Here is a 7,983-nt window from a genome sequence, read left to right as displayed (position 1 = left end):
TTCTGTTTTACTCTCTTACATTAGAATATTTTTTATGGTACTGTACAAATTTCTTTGGCATGATAAGAACAAACCAGATTGCCATATAAATGAACTAATACACTAAATTAATTTGAAAATTAATTAAAATTAATATTATCGTCGTTAGAAAATCTATACAAGTTAATTGAAAAGAGAAATGAAAAGAAACTTATAATTGCATTTACTGTATCTCTATCACATCATTTTTGAAAAACATTGCAGGAACTAAAAAACTCAACAACTGAACATAAACTTTTATTCATTCTTCCAAGCATACAATATAAGTGAGAAACCAAGACCTTGCAATTGCTATCTCTGAATCACTGAGAGTACAACCAAGTCAATACAGAGGCGTCAAAAACAGATTAGCTAGACCATAATTTCTAAGCAGATAGGCATGTTTGGAACTTGAAAACTGCATTGCTCATTGCATTACCAAATAACAATTATGGACTTCTCAGGAGGCTTCAACAGGGAGCCCACTGCCAGTATGGTTTGATTGTCTTGGAACTTTCACTTTAATCTCTTGACCTGCATTACTGTCTTACTATCAATGCAGATCATAAGACATGGATCTTTAAGATCAACTGTATCACATTCGATTGTGACATTATGCATTTGCCCTTATCACAGACATGAGTTTTTGCACCATAAAACTTCTTTCCAAAAATATGCTCATTTTAGCAATAAAATGGTAGTGGAATGTATTGAGGCATTATCGATTTTCAGGTAAGAAAAACATTTAACGTTCTAGATTCTAAAAAACAACATATATATACAGATTGGCATAGAAACTCATATCCATTTAAACGAAAAACTAAAAATAACAACCATAATAAATTAGTCATTAATATCAAACATTAAACAGTTTAAAAAAAAAACTACAAAAACTGATGTTGAAATAAGCCATAAGCATGACAACTCCACCATTCTCATTTATCTTTTTCTTGGCAATCTTGGAGACCGGCTTAACTTTTTGTGGATTTGTAGAAGTACAGTAACTGATTGAAATTGAGACTTCAAAGGGAGAGTGAGGAAATACAAATGTTTCAGGTTTGATATAAATATATCTAAATATATATGACTATAGATAAGAAAATATTCAAAAAAATTCAAAGCGATATGTATTTATTTAGAGAAAAGATTTTTTAATATATATATATATATATATATATATATATATATATATATATATTCAATTAAAACTAAAAATATAAAAAAAAAAGAAAAAATTCAAAATTTTATAAAAATAGGAAAAGTAGAAAGCTGCAAGGAGAAATAGTCATGTAAGCATTTTTGAAATTTTTTTGCTTCAGGATTATATATATATATATATATATATATATATTGTTTATTATTGGTTATTTAATTAAAATTTAACAACTTAAAAAAACTTCAGAATTCTAAATTCATTGAATAAACACATATAATATTTAATTTATTCAAAGAGATGGATTTAATATTATAATTAATAATTCTATTTTAATAGTTTTTAGAAAATAATATGAAATTGAATTGATTGACTTTTAAAATTACAATAACATATTTAAAAATTTAAATGCTAATAATTATTTTCATTTTTATTTCTAATGTGTAAATTTTAGAAAATTATTTCTTTCCTCTTTAAAGTCAATATGTATACTAAAATAATGTCTATTATTTTGTTGTTATTTATACTATTTTTTTCATTAAAAAATTTTGACCATATGTAATATATTTGCTTATGCAATTACATTATTTTTAGGTGCTCTTTTAAATTACGTTTATTTTTTATTCATCGTATAAAAATATATTTTTACCCCCTGTGAAAAAATTTTGGCTTTGTCACTGATGGAGGTCATGAGTTTCATTCTGCTAATCATCATAAAAATTTTGTTTTAAATCATATGGGTAACAAAGTGGGTACCCGTTATCCAACCTCCTAAACCCGAATTCGATCCAAACATCACTGCTCGAATCCATTTATACACTAGCTACTCGAACCCGCAAAAATCGGAATGGCAATTTAACCCGACCCGATTTGTGGATTCATTCCTACATCAAAACTACATCGTTTTGATAATAAAATAGTTATTATTATTATTTGTTTTTTTTTTTTTTTTTAGTACTGGAAGAGGGAAATTTGAACCCGAATCTATGGTTGGGTCATATATGAACTTACCACTAAGCTATGCCTTGGTGTGCATTATTATTATTGTTGTTAAGTATTAATTAAAAGACTATGATTATATTTCAATATCATAGTAATTGAAAAATAATAATACTAGGTAAAATATTAAGTTTAATATTTTTTTTTATTAGAAAATATGTTTAGTAGGTTATAATTAATTATCGTTGTTGTAATCCTTAACCTATATACACTAGACTTCTAAGTATAATTATACTAAAATATATCCTTTTTCAAAAAAATTATACTGATATATATGATGATTCTAATAAAAATAAGAGGACATTTAATTAAAATCCAATTATAATTATATTTACAAGTTCATTAGTGATATTTTATACGAGTCATATTCTAAATTACTATAATTATATTTAGATTTTATATTTCACACGAGTCATATTTTAAATTAAGATCTAATTATAATTATCATTAAAAGTTCACTAGTGATATTTATAAGTAGTTTTTAAAATTTTTAATCGTAACATTATTAGCATTTTATTCAATCAACAATTTTTTTTAATTTTCAATAAATTTCATAACTACCAAACTACAAAAATTTAACTAAATTACTAAGACATGAATACACTATATATAATTTTGTTTAATATATTTTATGTAAAATAAATAAATTCAAATTATTAAGATACTATTATTCAATGTATGTAATTTCATTGAATTTTACTTATGAATTGAATTTTACTTATGAATAAAATTATATTATTATTCAATATTTATTAATAAAAATTTAAAATATATAATTAACTATAAGTACAATTGAATATTTAAATTTGTAGATTATTAAAGAACTAAATTGATTAGGAAGGTAGAATGGGTAATTTACCCATGCAATTGGCTAGACTCCTTATCTCTTCTTCTCATTATTGAACCGTAGCTTTCTTCTTCATCTTTTCCTCTGTGAATTCCAAGGAATTATCAAGTGATTCTTAAGAAAAGGTTAGTTATTTTCTCTTTTTTTTTCTATGGTTTTATTTTTGATTTCCATGAACTATAAAATGAGGTGCTTGTTTATTGTGGCTGACTTGGTGGAAATGAAGTGATTAAAAGTGATTTTTAGGTGATTTAAAGTGATTAAAGATGGTAAACATGAATTTGATGTCAAGATTGTATAATTGATCAAATTGGATAATTCTATGCATTTGATTGATATTCTATGGATTAGATATTTTGACTTATGAAAAATAATTATGTTAATTAAGTGTTAGGAGAGTTGTTATGCATAAATTAATGGTGTAAATAAGTTAGGAATGCTTAAGGAAGTAAAATATTCTTGAGTTTAATACTATTAAGCTGCCTGAAAATTTAGTCACTAAATTGATTTAATTAAATAGGTAAACAAACTACTAAAATTATGAAATTTTATAGAGAGCTAGCTTGGGATGTTCAGAAAATTATGGTAAAAGGAGAATCCAGAAGATAAAGGGAAATGAATATATAATTAAGTGAATGCAGGCTGCTCACTGTGTGATGTGTGATTTGAGATGTGTGATTTAGTTGTAAAAGGAGATTCCAGTACTATCACACATCACACACTTTAGGGCAATAAGTTTTGAGATTATTTTACTCATTCTATTCTATTTATCGGTCATTTGAATTCACCGAATTTAATTGCATTTTTATGATTGAAATTCAATCATTCTCAAGCCTAAACACTTATCGATCTGAGAGGCTTTGTGTTGAATATCTTGGGTTTAGAATTTAGATGATTTCAAAGGTTTATGCACAACCTAAGAAAATTTGAGGTTATGTAAGTTGGTAAAGCATATATGCAATATACCTAAAAATGCTGAATCATTAAAAAAATCTCAAACTTCATGATTAGTTTGAATTGTACTCTAAATTCAACTTTTTTTCTCCTAGTGCTATGATCATTTGGCTTAATGATAGTGAGATGATAAGCATTTAAGCTTTTATTATTAATGTCAATCAAAGGGTCTAAACTTGTTAAATGATAGAGATTATTATTGGTTGCTTGCAATTGAAATTAGCGGATGAAATAATATTCACAAATAAATGATTTCTGTGCAGTACCTATACCTACAAATTATTAAGTTTTGAGATATGATATTTGAATGTTATTTACTCGGAAGTAGCTTTAGGTATTCTTATTAAAACAACTTCGATTTTATGGTTGGTTTGTCATTTTGAATTCAGACTGTGCAAATGGTTTGCATTCTGTTATCATGCAATAACTTAATATAATTTTGAATTATAACATGGCGTGCAAGTCGTAGCATAAGAGAGGTGAGACATGGAGACAGAGAGGAGAGTGGCATTTGATTGAATGGAGTGAAATTGTACAACTTGAAAAGATTAGGATGACATTGAACAATTTAAAAAGGTCATGGTGAAGGATGAACAAATGACCCGATCGAAGCCGGTTCAAATACATCGGATAAAATCCACTTCATTTAGTAGTAAACCATATATGGATTTAGAACTAAATCGGACTCAAATAAAGATTGGATACGAATATAGTATAATCCAATTTGAATCCGATCTGATGATGGATAATTTTATTTTTTTTATTTATATCTATCTATAAATTATTGATTATAATTCTCGATCTACAACAACATTCATTCTTCTTTTGCTTCTTTCTTTTTTTATTAATATTCCAAATCATTCTCCATACCTCTTTCATCCTTTTTGTAATTTTTTATTTTAAATCTTTACATCAAGCAAAAGCATAGGAGTTAGACACTACAACTAGCAACCCTCAATTTTTCGCGCTTAATGATCATTGAAACATGTTCTAGCTACCTACCATATCATGCATTCTTTTTAGTTATTGTATGATTTTTTAGATTTTCAAGCATAATATATTATATGCATTTTTATTGAGTTATTTTTTTTTTCAAGCATAATAAAGAAAAAGATAATATTTGATCCGAATCAATTGGATCCAGCTCTCAATCCAATCTGAATTCAAGTGAAGTGGATATATATAGTTATAGGTACATGGAAATTATAGTGGATCGGATATGAATTTTTTTATAATCCAATCCGAATCCGATTTAAGATCATTACTACTCATAATGAAAAATATGATTTAGCCATTGATAACTCACAATGAAATACTCAAACCAAACTAAAAGATTACCTATTAGCAGTATAAATCGACATCAAATAAAAGTGAAACAATAATGAATGTTTTACAATAAAGATAAAATGTTGTAAAAGATCCAAAGAAGCCATTGATTCAGAGTAATGGTTTGGCCATGGAACCCAAGAAAAGAAAGTACAGTAAGATATATGCTTTTGACTTCTAAGAAAAGAAATTCAAGTCTACCTAATTTATTGAAATTTAATATGTATCTTCAAATCTCTTTAACTTTACCCACCAACAATTCAAGGGCTCAATGTGGAAATAGGTACTAAAAACGAGAATCATGAGCAGCTTTTATAAAATTTTCATAAATCTGAAATAAAGATAGTCTTGAAGAGAAATGGCTCTTTAGCTGATACCAAACTTCATCTTTAATAAAAACATAAAATTAAATTCAAAATTCATGTTATAGTATAATCAAATTGAGAGAAAGAAGAGAGAAAAATCTAGCTGCGAAATTTCATAGTCAATTCACAGACTTTCTGAATGCAATCCCAAGAGAATTTTAATCAAAATACAAAGCTTAAGAGGAAACCCTTCCAAGCTACAAATTTTTTAAACTCAAATTCTTCAGTTGGATAATCCTTTTGAACTCTCCACGTTTCCATCTTTATAATCGGATTATTTCTTCTCTGCTTCTTCTTTAATTTCTTCTATTTTAGTGCCAGAGGAAGAATCGAAAACTTGAGTTGATAAATTTCTGCAGTGAAGACTTGAAGAAGGAAAAGAATGGAGAAGAGGAGAGATGGAGATGTGGTTTGGGAGGTGGGTACCAGGTGGAAGTGACAGTGGCAATGATGGATTGAGAAGGAAAGAGAGAGGGAGAGAGGTGAAAATTAGGTTTAGTGAAAATTGAAGTGATCGTTCGACGATTGACAATTGGGGCCAAATGAGGGTCGTTGGGAAACATTAAATGAAGGTTAAAAAAGTCAATTCAAATAAAGTTCACATCAGACTTGGGTGACTTGGCTAATTCATATTTTTTTTGTCCACGTGAGCTGCCACGTGTTATGTGTTAGAAAATGAGTGTCACAACTACACAATTGAGTTTTCGGTTAGCCTGCTTAACAGGAGACACCTAATTGCAAACTTCTAAACATTCAAACACTCAATCAAATAGCATTTTCCGTTAGACACCAAAATAAATAAAAACAACAGAAAGTTCAGACACAAAAAGTATATTTATCCTATTATCATAGCAGTTTCATTGGAAACAAATCTAAATTTGAATTTGGAGTAATGCAAGTGTTAGAAGTAGAAAGTTTAAGAAGTTTGGATCAATTTCGCTGTCTCATTATTTTTCCATTCAAACCAGGGAACGCATGGGCTCATAGCCCTCCCTGTGTTGATGAGCTTGAATGGACTCAGCCCTACTATCGACTTTGGAAATTTTATGCGCGTGGCACTCTAGTGCTGCTGGTCGTGTATCCGTGGGCCTATAACAAAAATAATGTAATTCTGATAGTAATTCAAACAAAAATGCCATCCTAAGGGATAGTGGATAAGATCTGAATTCTATAGGTACTTAATTAGTGTTACTGCTTTTTTAAACATATGAGACCGCATAGCGCAGTGGATTAGCGCGTTTGACTTCGGATCAAAAGGTCGTGGGTTCGACTCCCACTGTGGTCGTGTAAACATTTATTTAATCTTTTCTTTTTTTGGAATTTTTCTTATATATTTATCGTTTTTTTTTTTGGAATTTTTCTTATATATTTATCGTTTATGTATATTTATTTACACTATGTTTGGAAAATAAAGGAAAGAAAATAAGAGGAAAAAATAATAAAGAAAAATCTATTTTCTTTCCTTAAACATTTTATCACTATTGTGTTTGGATGGAAGGACATAAGGTTGAGGAAAGAAAGTGTATATATTTTAAAAAACTGAAATTATTGAAGAAAAAAAATTATCCTAAGTTTACCATTTTACTCTTAATAAAAGAAATAATATTAAAATAATCTATATTATATTTTAAAAAAACTGAAATTATTGAAGAAAAAAAATTGTCCTAAGTTTACCATTTTACTCTTAATAAAAGAAATAATATTAAAATAATATATATTATATTTTAAAAAACTGAAATTATTGAAGAAAAAAATTGTCCTAAGTTTACCATTTTACTCTTAATAAAAGAAATAATATTAAAATAATCTATATAATATATAAAGCAGAGAAGTTTATCTTAAATGACGGCCACGTGTAAATCTTTCAAATTGCCAAGTCTAAGGACAGCAAATATTGAACATAATTGTAAGAAGATAAGTTATAACGATAACAACTGTAAAAAGATAAATTGTTTTCTATTTTCAGATAATATCATATAGGAGGAAATAAAAGAAAAAAAAAACTAAACTAATATTAATAAGCAAAAACTATTTTATTTGGAAATAAGAAAGGAATATAAAGGGAAAGAATTATGATAATTATATCTTCAAATTTGAAGAAAAATATAAAAAATATAAAAAGAAAATTTATAGAGAAAAATTAATTTTATTTTTATTTTATATTCAAAAAAAATAAGTAACATAAGTTTTTTTTCTTAAATTTAGTTTCGAAAAATGTCAATATTAAACGAATTGGTCAGCCTATTTTTTTTTTGTTCCCTGTTTATGAGTTTTTTAATCCAATAAATGTTTCCTCCTGTTTAGAGTTACGCTTTGACGAA

General features: G+C 27.0%; 1 non-coding gene and 1 pseudogene across 1 annotated transcript; one reads left to right on the top strand and one right to left on the bottom strand.

Annotated features, from left to right (window-relative positions):
• Positions 1 to 276: 276 nt before the first annotated feature.
• On the bottom strand, positions 277 to 951 carry LOC149494925 (uncharacterized; annotated as a pseudogene).
• A 5,922-nt stretch (positions 952 to 6,873) lies between these two features.
• Positions 6,874 to 6,947, top strand: TRNAR-UCG (transfer RNA arginine (anticodon UCG)). The gene has a single exon. It is a non-coding gene; the product is annotated as a tRNA-Arg (tRNA).
• Positions 6,948 to 7,983: the final 1,036 nt, after the last annotated feature.

This window comes from Jatropha curcas, chromosome 7 (genome assembly GCF_041381405.1).
Source record: "Jatropha curcas cultivar XTBG-Jc1 chromosome 7, XTBG_Jcur_1.0, whole genome shotgun sequence".
Lineage (NCBI taxonomy): Eukaryota > Viridiplantae > Streptophyta > Magnoliopsida > Malpighiales > Euphorbiaceae > Jatropha > Jatropha curcas.
The sequence above is the reverse complement of the archived record's forward strand: the minus strand, read 5'-3'. Positions and strand labels throughout refer to the sequence as shown.